Source organism: Salvelinus alpinus, chromosome 8, assembly GCF_045679555.1.
Source record: "Salvelinus alpinus chromosome 8, SLU_Salpinus.1, whole genome shotgun sequence".
Lineage (NCBI taxonomy): Eukaryota > Metazoa > Chordata > Actinopteri > Salmoniformes > Salmonidae > Salvelinus > Salvelinus alpinus.
In genome coordinates, this window is record NC_092093.1 from 80225906 (window position 1) to 80238647 (window position 12742).

General features: G+C 46.4%; 1 protein-coding gene across 1 annotated transcript in view; it reads right to left on the reverse strand.

The window, feature by feature from the left end:
- Window positions 1-12316, reverse strand: part of LOC139583761 (cadherin-12-like) — a 214830-nt gene extending 202514 nt beyond the window's left edge. Inside the window, exon 1 of the mRNA XM_071415201.1 lies at window positions 11892-12316. The gene's annotated coding sequence lies outside the window, so the exon portion shown is untranslated. The remainder of the gene's footprint in view (window positions 1-11891) is intronic.
- Window positions 12317-12742: the final 426 nt, after the last annotated feature.

The following is a 12742-nucleotide window of genomic DNA, read 5'->3' on the forward strand; positions in this document are numbered from 1 at the left end:
ATGCAAAATCTACTACAATATGATTACAGAAAAGTTCCACTGTGAAATTTCAAAGGTCGGATGTCGATTTTCTTTCATGAGGCGTTTCACAGGGATATGGTGTCCATTGCCTTACTGGGAGCATTTAAAGGAACAGGTTTCTCTGTAATGAAGCGAAGATTAGTTTTTGCATGGATGGAGCTCCAAATTCTATGTGACATCCGGTACGGGATAACAAAAGCAAGGATTGGATAAAAACAGACAGACTGAGATAAATATTGTGAGTTCTCACATATGGCTGACACAAAATTGTGCTGAAGCACAAATGTTTTATCCATTAGATAGCCGCCTATCTTCTTGGCTAAGAGGCTTTTCCCCCCCATAAACGGTCAAAGATTAATTCATATTTCTCTGATCAAAGTAATAGTGTATACCTTTACATATTTGCTGCATATACTCTGCTGAAAATCTCAGCAGAACCATGATAAATGCACATACATTTTTCAAATTGTGTTTTTGTTGCAGAGAGTATTCAAAGGTTTTGATCATTCTCTCTTGAGCTTCATGGTAACACATGGGCTAAATTCACAGTCATGCCTAGTGAAACATTATCCAGTTTAGTAATTACAAACACCCATGTATTATTCCCTCTTGGAATAAATCATGAATTCCACAAAGTGTTTCAATACCGTTTGAAGTGTACAGTTACATCCAAACACCAGAAAATAATTAATATATGTTTTGAATGATACTGATCTCACACTCAAAGACATCGTCTTTAAAATGGTATGCTAATGCCCTTGAGTACCATCTGAGATTTTGTGAATTCACCAGGAATGGGGTATTCCTACTGCCCCATATATATTTGTTCCTCACATATCCAGCTCTATCCTCCAGCAGAGGCAAGGTATGCCACTAGTAACCTGAAAGGGCCCCAAGCTACAGTAGCTACCTTTCTTCTCTGGAAATCATTACAATCTCCCTCTACCTCTAGGGTCAGTAAACTAATAGTCATTCACCTGTGTGACAGGAAATCTTTGCAGTGTTGCCAATGGGAGCTAAGGAGGTTATGTTTAAGGTTATGGACTCCTACCAGACCCACACATCATCACACAGTGGATTTTTCCTCCAACAGTCCGTCCTCCCTCCCTCCTGCCCACCTTCCTTCCTGCCTGCCTGCCTGCCAGCCAAACCATTTACCTGTGCAGTTTGACTATCAAATACACCACAGACACAGAGACATACCATAAAACTACAACACATTGTTGTAATGCAACACTCTCCATCATGGCTTTGCTTATGGATGGCCTCCAGTGAATTCATGGCTACCACTCCTGTCGACCGTTTACAAGGATTCTGTGGTGAATGTTTCACAGGCATGGAACAAAATGTATTCAAAGGCACAAAAGCCTCAGGCTTTTCACTGCTGTGACTGCTATTTTTAAGTCATAATGCTGTGCTATTCAAAAACCGAAATGGATGGCAAGTAGCTAATGCTTTAATATAATTATTTACCAGTCAAAAATGATTCACCAGTCAAAGTGTAAGAAAAAGACAAATAAGAACTTGACTGAATGACAAGGGGTCGGTTTCTGCCTCTATTTCACTGTACACATTCAAGGAGCTGATACTTCTAAACTGCTTCCAAGCTTTCACCCAGAAACAGTATTATTTGGAACAGAATGAACAGAATAGAATGGAATGGAATAAAAAATCCCATAGGACAGAATATAAAAGATCAGGTTGAACAGGGGTACAATGTCAATAACAATTTGTGTGAAAGGGAAAACCATGCCTTTCTCTCTCGCTTTGACTCTGTCCCCTGTGCCAGGACCAAGCGGTGGCAGTGCTGGAGGGAGGAGTCTGTGGTGGCTGTACTCTGATATGGCCACACAATAATCTCTGTCCTGCAGAGTCGGCACATCTCCTGGCCAGCCGGGTCCTCAGAGGACTAGGTTTGGCCGTTTCTGCTGGGCCCGCTAGCTCGCCATCCAGCTAGCTAACACACTGCACCACACTCTTAGAGCTTACAGTTCACTAGGGTAAACATACAGACACCCATGCAACATGATGTCTGTTATTCTGTCATATTATTTAACTACACTCCCAGGGGATCACAAATCTGTAACGTTACAGTCGATTTCTAAACTAACCCAATGTCATCTGATTGAAATGATGAGTGGTTCCCAAAATGATTTGGAAAACATTAGGGGAGGTTTCCTTTTCTCCTCTCTAAAGAGGTGTTCCAATACACAGCAGAAGATACCACCTCCAGAAACTTGACAAAGTAATGGAGACAAATCTATTTAAATAATTGCAGCAGAGTTGGAGTGCCCATCAGTCAGGAGGAAACGAGGAGCAATACCTCCTGTAGACAGAGGCTCATCCATCACGGCAGGACCTTAATTTGAGATCTTTAGGAATCCTGCTGTTGATTGTCTGAGCCTTGTCTTAAAGGTCTGCAGGGTCTGGTCAAAAGGCAAGTGGACTATGTAGGGAATAGAGTGCCATTTGGGACACAGGAGCCAGGGTCTCGGCCAAGCCAAGACACCAGTACAGTCGTGCCAAGACATGACCTGTGTTTCTTCTATGCTTGACATTGTAAAAGTAGAACATCGTACACAATATATAGAAAACAAACAGGCACAATCCATACCTAATCTGAGGGTGGCCATGAAGCTACACAGGCAGTCAGACCTGCTGTGACAGAATCAACTGGTTCTGTTGATTTCCATCCTGATGGTTTATACAAACCAAACCACAGCACTCTGAGGTTATGTACATTATGGCTACTGAAAGGTCCTCCCCCTCAAAGAAGAACTACAGAGTATTTAAAGTTTAAAGGAGAACACAGTGGTCACTGTCTAAAAAAGGATTTCCCAAACTCGGTCCTGTCTGGGAGCACGTTTTGGTTTTTGCCCTAGTACTGCACAGCTGACTCAAATAATTAGCTGTTTAGTGCTAGAGCAAAAACAATAACGTTCACCCAGGGGTTGCCCCAGAACCGAGTTTGGGAAACCCTGGTCTAGAGCAAGACTCTTCAGCCCTGTTCTTGGAGAGCTACCGTCCCATTTGTTTTCTCTTGATTCTAATAATTAGCTTGTTGATAAGCTGAATCAGGGGAGCTACAACTGGGGTTGGAGTGAAAACCTACAGGAGGGTAGCGCTCCAGGAACAGGGTTGGAGAGGTCTGATCTAGAGACTCCAAACAATCTCAAGTATTGATCCCATTTAAGCAGAAGGCTCTTGACCGACACATTCGGCAGAAGGGGGTGATAGGTGGCATATCCGAATGACTGATCATTTCTGCTCTTCTTATGATAATAAATACCGAACACACATCCATAAACACCCTCCTTTTTCTGGTCGCGTCCCAAATAGCACCCTATTCCCTTTATAGTGCACTAAATTTAACCAGAGCCCTAAAATAATGCACTATAAATGGAACAGGGTGCCATTTGTGATGCAGGCCTTTCTCTTTCCCCTGGTCAAACAGTGCTGCAGATTATTTCATATAGTGACAGTGAGGGATTTGCGGACGGACTTGGTCTTTTTGTGGAGCCACTCAGTATTGCCATTAAAATTACATGGAGCGCAGTAAAAGTGGGTAGAACCATGAGAAGCGGTTCACACAGTATGCATGCCAAATGGCACCCTGTTCCCTTTTTGAGTGCACTACCTTAAACCAGGCCCCATAGGGTTCTAGTTAAAAACTATTATACTAGGTAGGAAATATGGTGCCGTTTGGGACTCAGGAACTCCATTAGCGGGTTCGTAGGGGATGTCACAACTCGGGCTGAGTGTATTTGCTGCTGTCTTGTTGTGGGAGATGCATGCCTGTCATGCAACAGTAAGTGTAGTGGATTACCCAAAGATACTTGGATAGCTATGAGGTTTACAGAACAGTTACAGTTGAGTTTACTGTAAAGTTTTACAATTAACAAATCTAATAGATTATGTCACCTGACTCTACTTTTGTTCATCTAACCAGACATGTACAAAATGGGATTGTCAATAAATTAACACAATTAGTAGGGCACTCCATCCGGCCCATCAAGGCTATCTAAATGCAATTGACAGAAGTCAGTTCCAGAAGTGCTAAGCAATGTAAAAGACAGGACATGTGCTGTAGTCAGGTAGCATCACCATCGCCAGTGTACATTTAATGCATCTCCCTCGTTTATCACATAATTCATGTAGTTACGATATCCCAGTGTGGGTGCAGGTTTTGAATGCTAATCTCTCTCCTGTATACCCTCCATAGATACTGCTCAAGAGGGCCATCTCCTGTTCTATGTAATAGTGGACTCCTTGGAGAATGATTTGATTATTCTAAGCAAGTGTTTCCAGCTGAATGGTGATAAGACAAGGGTTGTGTCCCAAGTGGCAGCATATTACCTATATATTGCACTTGTTGTGACCAGGGCCCAAAGATCTTATCCTATGAGCACTTGTCAAAAGTACTGTAATATGTATGAAATAGGGTGCCATTTGCAACACACCCAAATACAGTTATGTATATGCCTCTGAAGAGTGCGACATTAGATCTGCTCTGAGAAAGTGGTGCAGAGCAGTGTAGGTAAGTGTGGGTTTTGCATGCAATCTGAAGATATAGGTTGGGGAGTATGCCTGTGCATACATATGATGTCAGACGAGATGCAGGAAACTCATGAAGTGTCACATGTCATCAATGTCATATATACATTCTATTCTCCTTTGGAATTCCATCACAGAAGATGGGGATGAAAGGACTGAGAATGCACACAGCATTTGCATTATTTTCAGTACAGCATTCCAATTGGCAATATTTACCTATATACATATATCAGCATACCTGTTGGGTTTAGTTAAAATGTTACCATTATGTTACCAAATCATTTCTTAAAAAATAAATACTTTCAGCAGAGTAGATATACTATAACAGCCACTGAATAAAATGCTTGCTCACCGCTTTCAATTCTCCCTAAAATCTATATCCTGTCATATCCAGTATGCAATGCATTATGAATGCATTGGATTTTTGACAAACAAATACTCCACAGCAATGGATCACTGAGATGCATAACTCTCTACATGTGCATTCAATTTGTCTCCCCACATGTAAACCCTACAGGTATGTGCGGTGTAGCAGTGTAGATATTTACTATGCTGTACTCATATCTTCTTTTACAGCTCATCTGAATAACATGGTGCATCTATGATCCCATATTCCACATGTAGCATATCATATAGTGTGTGTTGCCTTTTCATATTCTCTCATGTTGTTGGTACTAATCCCCTTGGATGCTACCAGAAGTCTTCTAATCCACTAAGGTAATTCAGAAATGTACGTTATCATGTAACATATAATATGCAGTATATAAAGTCATACCTGCAATGTGAGCATTCCAAAGCAGGCTGTGTTGTGTTTAGATTTTTTTTTAAGTGCCAATGAAAAGCACTCACACCCAAATTTTTACTGTCACTTTTGCAGTTAATATTTAAATATTTAAATATTTAAGTATCTGATCCCTTACAGAAAAAACACATTCATTTCACATGTAATAACGTGTTTAACAAGTGATCTTATGTGAAGTTAAAATGATAAGATGTGACAACATGTAAAAGCATCAAGTGATAACATGAAGCTCCACATGTGAAAACATGATAGCATGGGGATGCAACATGTCAACAAAGTTTTTCACATGTGAAAATGCTACTCCACATGTGAGAGTTTGAATTTCAAATGTGGAAGAGAAAATTCCACATCTGAATCTGCAATTAACATGTGAGTTGAACAAATGTGATTCTCCTCACTGTCATGACTTCCACCGAAGTTGGTCCCTCTCCTTGTTCGGGCGGCGTTCGGCGGTCGACGTCACCGGTCTTCTAGCCATCGCCGCTCCACCTTTCATTTTCCATTTGTTTTGTCTTGTTTTCCGGCACACCTCATCAGACTAAATGTATATTACCCTCTGTTTCCCCCATGTCTGTGTGTGGAAATGTTCTTTGTGTATGGTGTTACGCTACAGGCTGGCTTGCACTAGGTTTGTTTCAAACCTAGGTTTGTTTGTTTTGTTTAATCCGGTTCATGTTACCGTGGTAGTGCTTTGTGCTGCGAGTTTGATGGGACGGCAGCACGCTGCAAGGGGTTCCTGTTGCAGCTGGACCTGTATCTGGGGACTGTCCACCCGGCTCCTTCGGGACCTGAGATGGTGTCCGCCCTTGTCTCGTGCCTCTCGGGGATAGCCCTGGAGTGGGCTAACGCCGTGTGGGTAGAAGGAGATGCGGCGCTGGACCACTTCGAGGAGTTCACCCGCCGCTTCCGGGCAGTCTTCGACCGCCCGCACTAGGGTAGAGCAGCGGGTGAACGTCTCTTCCACCTGAGGCTGGGGACGAGGAGCGCCCAGGAGTTCGCCCTGGACTTCCGGACCCTTCCGGACCCTGGCCGCCGGAGCGGGATGGAACGACAGGGCCCCTGATCGACCACTATCGCTGCAGCTTGCGCCAGGATGTCCGTCGGGAGTTGGCCTGCAGGGACACCACCCTCAACTTTGACCAGCTGGTGAACCTGTCCATCCGGCTGGATAACCTGCTGGTCACCCGCGGACGTCAGACGCGGCTCTGTCGGTCCCATCTCCCAGCATCACCGCTCCGGTGCCTATGGAGCTGGGGGTTGCTGCGCTCACGGAGGCCGGAGGGGGGCCCTTCACGTGCACCATCTGTGGCCGCAGAGGTCACACTGCCGGTCGTGTCGGGTTGGTTCCTCTGGGGGTCGAGGCAGCAGGCAGAGCGCTTTGGCGTCATCCCAGGTGAGCTTGCACCATTCTCACCCAGAGCCATCTGTTGCCCACCTGTTTTTGCAAGCCAACTTTCCCGAATTTTCCCCGCATTCCCAGCATAAGGCGCTCGTCGTTTCAGGCGCGGCTGGGAATTTTATTGACAGAGCATTCGCCCAAAGTTTAGGGATCCCCATTGTTCCAGTGGTTATGCCCTTTCCAGTTCACGCGTTGGACAGTCGACCATTAGGGTCCGGCTTTATCAGGGAGGCCACCACTCCTTTGATCATGGTGATGCAGGGGGGTCACAGGGAGAGAATCCGTCTCTTCCTCTTTGACTCTCCTGCGTTTCCCGTGGTGCTAGGCCTTCCCTTGTTAGCCTGTCATGACCCCACTGTTTCATGGGTTATGGTTGATGAATGCTCATGGTTGATGAATGTTGATGAATGCTCTGTCAGTCTTCCAAGCCTCCAAGCCTTTGAGGACGAGATCAGGGACCTGCATGGGCAGGGTGTAGTGGTGTATACCAATGACATTCTGACATTCTGATATGTGTCCTTGGTGCGCAAGGTGCTTGGTCGACTGTTGGAGCATGACCTGTATGTCAAGGCTGAGAAATGCCTGTTCTTCCAGCAGTCTGTCTCCTTCCTAGGATACCACATTTCCACCTCAGGGGTGGAGATGGAGAGTGACCGCATTGCAGCCGTGCGTAATTGGCCGACTCCCACCACGGTAAAGGAGGTGCAGCATTTATTAGGGTTTGCCAATTACTACCGGAGGTTTTGGTCAGGTAGCAGCTCCCATTACCCCACTGCTGAAGGGGAGCCCGGTGCGTTTGCAGTGGTCGGCTGAGGCGGACAGGGCTTTTGTTCACCTAAGGGCTCTGTTTACCTCAGCTCCCGTGCTGGCGCATCCGGATCCCTCTTTGGCGTTCACGGTGGAGGTGGACGCATCCGAGGCTGGGATAGGAACCGTGCTCTCGTATGCCACTGAAGCTCCGCCCCTGTGCCTTCTTCTCAAAGAAGCTCAGCTCGGCAGAGCGAAACTATGATGTGGAGGACCGGGAGCTGTTGGGTGTGGTCAAAGCGTTGAAGGCGTGGAGACATTGGCTTGAGGGGGCTCAAACACCCTTTTCTCATCTGGACTGACCACCTCAACCTGGAGTACATCCAGGCAGCGAGGAGACTGAATCCTCGTCAGGCAAGGTGGGCCATGTTTTTTACCTGTTTTGTTTTCACCCTTTCTTTCAGACCAGGTTCCCAGAATGTTAAGGCAGACGCACTGTCCCGGCTGTATGACACAGAGGAGCGGCCCATGGATCCTACCCACATTTTATTTATTTTTTTACCTTTATTTAGCTAGGCAAGTCAGTTATTAGGAACAAATTCTTATTTTCAATGACGGCCTAGGAACAGTGGGTTTAACTGCCTGTTCAGGGGCAGAATGACAGATTTGTACCTTGTCAGCTCGGGGATTTGAACTTGCAACCTTTCGGTTACTAGTCCAACGCTCTAACCACTAGGCTACCCTGCCGCCCCATACTCCCGGCCTACTGCCTGGTGGCGCCGGTAGTATGGGAGCTGGACGCGGACATTGAGCGGGCATTATGTGCAGAGCCCACTCCCCTCAAGTGTCCCACTGGGCGTCTGTACGTTCCGTCTGCTCTCCGTGACCGGTTGATCTATTGGGCCCACACATCACCCACTTCTGGTCATCCAGGCATCAGTCGGACGGTGCGCTGTCTGAGTGGGAAGTACTGGTGGCCCACCTTGGCAAAGGACGTGAGGGTTTATGTTTCCTCCTGCTCGGTGTGCGCCCATTGTAAGTCTCCTAGGCACCTGCCCAGAGGTAAGCTACACCCCTTACCCGTTCCACAACGGCCTTGGTCGCATCTGTCGGTTGATTTCCTCACCGATCTTCCTCCATCACAGGGTAACACCACGATCCTGGTCGTTGTGGACTGTTTTTCCAAGTCCTGCCGTCTCCTCCCTCTGCCCGGTCTCCCTACGGCCCTACAGACTGCGGAGGCCTTGTTTACACAAGTCTTCCGGCACTACGGAGTGCTTGAGGATATAGTGTCTGATCGGGGTCCCCAGTTCACTTCGAGGGTCTGGAGGGCGTTCATGGAACGTCTGGGGGTCTCGATCAGCCTTACCTCGAGTTTTCACCCTGAGAGTAATGGGCAGGGGGAGAGAGTGAACCAGGATGTGGGTAGGTTTCTGCGGTCCTATTGTCAGGACCTGCCGGGGGAGTGGGCAGCATTCGTGCCCTGGGCCGAGATGGCTCAGAACTCGCTCCGCCACGTCTCCACTAACCTCTCACCTTTCCAGTGCGTACTGGGGTACAAGCCGGTTCTGGCGCCTTTGCATCAGAGTCAGACCGAGGCTCCTGCGGTGGACGACTGGTTCAGGCGCGCGGAGGAGACCTGGGACGCCGCCCATGTTCACCTCCAGTGTGCCGTGCTGCGCCAGAAGGCCAGCGCAGACCGTCACCGCTGTGAGGGCCCCCGTGTTCGCACAGGGGGACCGGGTCTGGATCTCGACCCGAAACCTGCCCCTCCGTCTGCCCTGCCGGAAGCTGGGTCCGCGGTTTGTGGGGCCATTTAAAGTCCTGAGGAGACTGAACGAGGTTAGTTACCGGTTACAGCCTTCCCCCGATTACCGTGTTAACCCCTCGTTCCATGTGTCTCTCCTCAGGCCGGTGGTGGCTGGACCGCTCCAGGAGTCTGAGGTGCGGCAAGTTCCTTCGCCTCCTATGGACATCGAGGGGGTCAGGGCGTACTCCGTTCGCTCCATACTGGATTCGAGGCATCGGGCGAGAGGCCTTCAGCACCTCGTGGACTGGGAGTGGTACGGTCCGGAGGAGAGATGCTGGGTCCCGGTGGAGGACGTTTTGGACCCTTCTATGCTGCGGGAGTTCCACCGTCTTTGTCCGGATCGCCCTGCACCTCGCCCTCCGGGTCGTCCCCGAGGCCCGTGTCGTCGCGCTGCTGGAGCCGCGCATCAAGGGGGGGTACTGTCACGACTTCCACCGAAGTTGGTCCCTCTCCTTGTTCGGGTGGCGTACGGTGGTCGACGTCACCGGTCTTCTCGCCATCGCTGCTCCACCTTTCATTTTCCATTTGTTTTGTCTTGTTTTCCCACACACCTAGTACACATTCCCTCATCAGACTAAATGTATATTACCCTCTGTTTCCCCCATGTCTGTGTGTGGAAATGTTCTTTGTGTAGGGTGTTACGCTACAGGCTGGCTTGCGCTAGGTTTGTTTCAAACCAAGGTTCGTTTGTTTTGTTTATCCGGTTCATGTTACTGTGGTTGTGCTTTGTGCTGCCTCGTCTGTGCCAGGGTGTATATTAAAGTACTCCTGTTATCACCCATCTCTTCTCTCCTACGCCTGACTTCCCGGTAACCAGTCACTCACCCCGTTAGACTCACATGTGAAATGGAGGTGTTAAAATGTGTTAACTGGCCTCATGTGTCTCTTTTCCTTTTAAAGTAAGTGGTATGTTGTTCAGCTAAAATAGTGTGCAAATATTTAATCAATGACAATATGATTACATTTGACATGATCACGTAGTTCTGACTTTTCAATATGACTCCACCTGAGATTTGAATCCACAATTCTTCTGCGCTGCAAATTCTGTAGCATTTTTGCTACACATTCATTACCTATAATACATCTCTGCACAAACGAATACCATCTGTACTGGTATTTTAGTTATCGGTTAAATATGACTATTCTCTCCTCATTGATTTTATTTATTTATTTCAGCAATTTGAGGGGTTTTCTGTATAGTTGTCTAATATTGGCAGGCCATATTATTCCGTTTTAATGCGACGCCTCAATCACTATTATAAATATAATATTTTTTATTGAGTATTTTTAACAAATCTGATATTTACTTTAAGTCCAAAGTGTAGGAATACAGGTGAAATCAGTTACTGAGACAGACATGGTGGCGTAGCGGGAAGATTGGTGTGCCGTAAACCAAGAGGCTGTGAGTTCCAATCCCAGGTGAGGACATGTAGAAGAATAATTGCTATCTCAATACACATACACATTGTAATCATGTGTGTCAAATATATAATTTGAAAACACTATGTAAATAGTGTCGTTGTGTCTCTATCCCAAGGACGCAATTTTGTTGGCAGGGCATCACCTGTTAATTATCATGTGAAAAATATTCACATGTGAAAATCTGAATCCACACGTGAAAGGTTATGTGATCACATGAACATCCACATGTAAAACTTCATATGAAATATCATCACGTGAAGTGTTCCAAAAACATGGTTACTTAAATGGAATCTCTTACTAAAACTATTTTAGCAAATCCAATGATAAAATGTTTTCTTTTCATCAGATTACAAGAGTGTTAAACATTGTTGTGAAGCTGAACCACGTGCAATCAAAAAATGTTGACTTTTGGTTTCCCTCAAGGCAGTGTTGAAATCAGCTCCTTGATGTTTCCCAAACTACTTGACAGGCTATGGTTTGATATCCAATGTTTGAACACTTTCCAATGCCAAGTTGAACATCAATATTGCCTTTTAAATGCAAATGAACAAAAATTACTCACTAGGACTTATAAACAGGGTCATGACACAGTCCAAGTGAGAGATGCTTTGACGCATGTGCCAATCTGCATTCACTGACACCTACTGTGTCATCTATGAACAAATGGATAGGCTCGCTTTGACCTAAAGACCACAAAGACAATACAGTCATGCATGGGAGACATTCTTCAGTAGGACTGACTGTACTCAGAACACAAACCTCCTGTCTCTCTCAAAGTCTTTCTCCAAGAACTGTTTCAAGGACACCCGCTGGTTCTGTTCCCTCTGTATGCAATTCCTCATCACATGTGGTGTGGATAACGTCTAACAACTTACTAATGTGCCGGGGGGTAATGAAAGAGACTTTATTGACAAGTCAAAATATATATAATGAAAAAAGCATTGACATCAAGGAGGCTTTGAAAGCCATTTGGAGCAGCTGCAGTGACAGAAATGTCCATGAGTTGCTGGCACTGTAACTCAGTTAGTTCATTATTGACTTGGAGGAGAAATATATTCATTATCAGCATAGCCTACCTTCAAAAAAACAACAATGAAACACAGCCCACATAAGATATAATTAAACAGCACACTTACCTTGAATGATCACAATTATAGCAAACAGTTTCAAAGTCAGCTTAATCCAAGGTTCTTTTCCCCGTGAAGAATACAATACAAGCTTCTCCTCTCTTCTCCTTTTTTCCTCCGCTCTTTAATTATCTCTTTTCACATTTACCCCTACCTCTCTCGTTGGTGTGTTTCTTTCATTATCCTTCTCTGTGCATAGCCTAGTGCCCACGCCAGAGCTGATGCCGGAGCGTGTGCCACTAGAAGTATAAAACAATAGGGTGAGAGAGAGGGAATGCAGGAGCCACAATGAGTCTCCCTGTGGGTTTACAATGACGAGTGAGAGAGAGCGAGAGAGGAGAAGAGAGAGAGAGAGAGCAAGCAAGCTTGTATGAATGTGTGAGAGAGCGAGTGGAAGAGAGCGACCGAATGAGAGAGGGTTTGTAAGCACTGACTAGCTCGCTGACTGGCTCAGTGGCGAAGGGCTTGCGTGTACGCTGGGAGCTGGGGCAGCCGTGATTGGTGTGAGGCAGCCCCCTATCAGGTCCCTGGGGCACTGGGATCTTCATCAAGCAGATTATAGGGAGCTGGAGAGCCCTCCCTCCTACAGTGAGAGAGCCAGTAATGTACGCTGTGGTCACTGGGGGGATATTCTAATCAGAAAGACAGTAGTGCCACTTGGGGATGGCATCTCGTCCAAGCTAATGTGTTCACAGATGATTCCAGGGAAATGGGGGAGTACTGTAGTAGTGTGGTGAGGGGAGAGAGGGAGAGACAGAGATAGCGAAAGGGGAGGGGGTTGGTTTACCACTCGTATTAGAGTCAGGTACATCAGCAGGCGTCCACTAATACGCCCTCATAACCCGTCACACAGAACACAA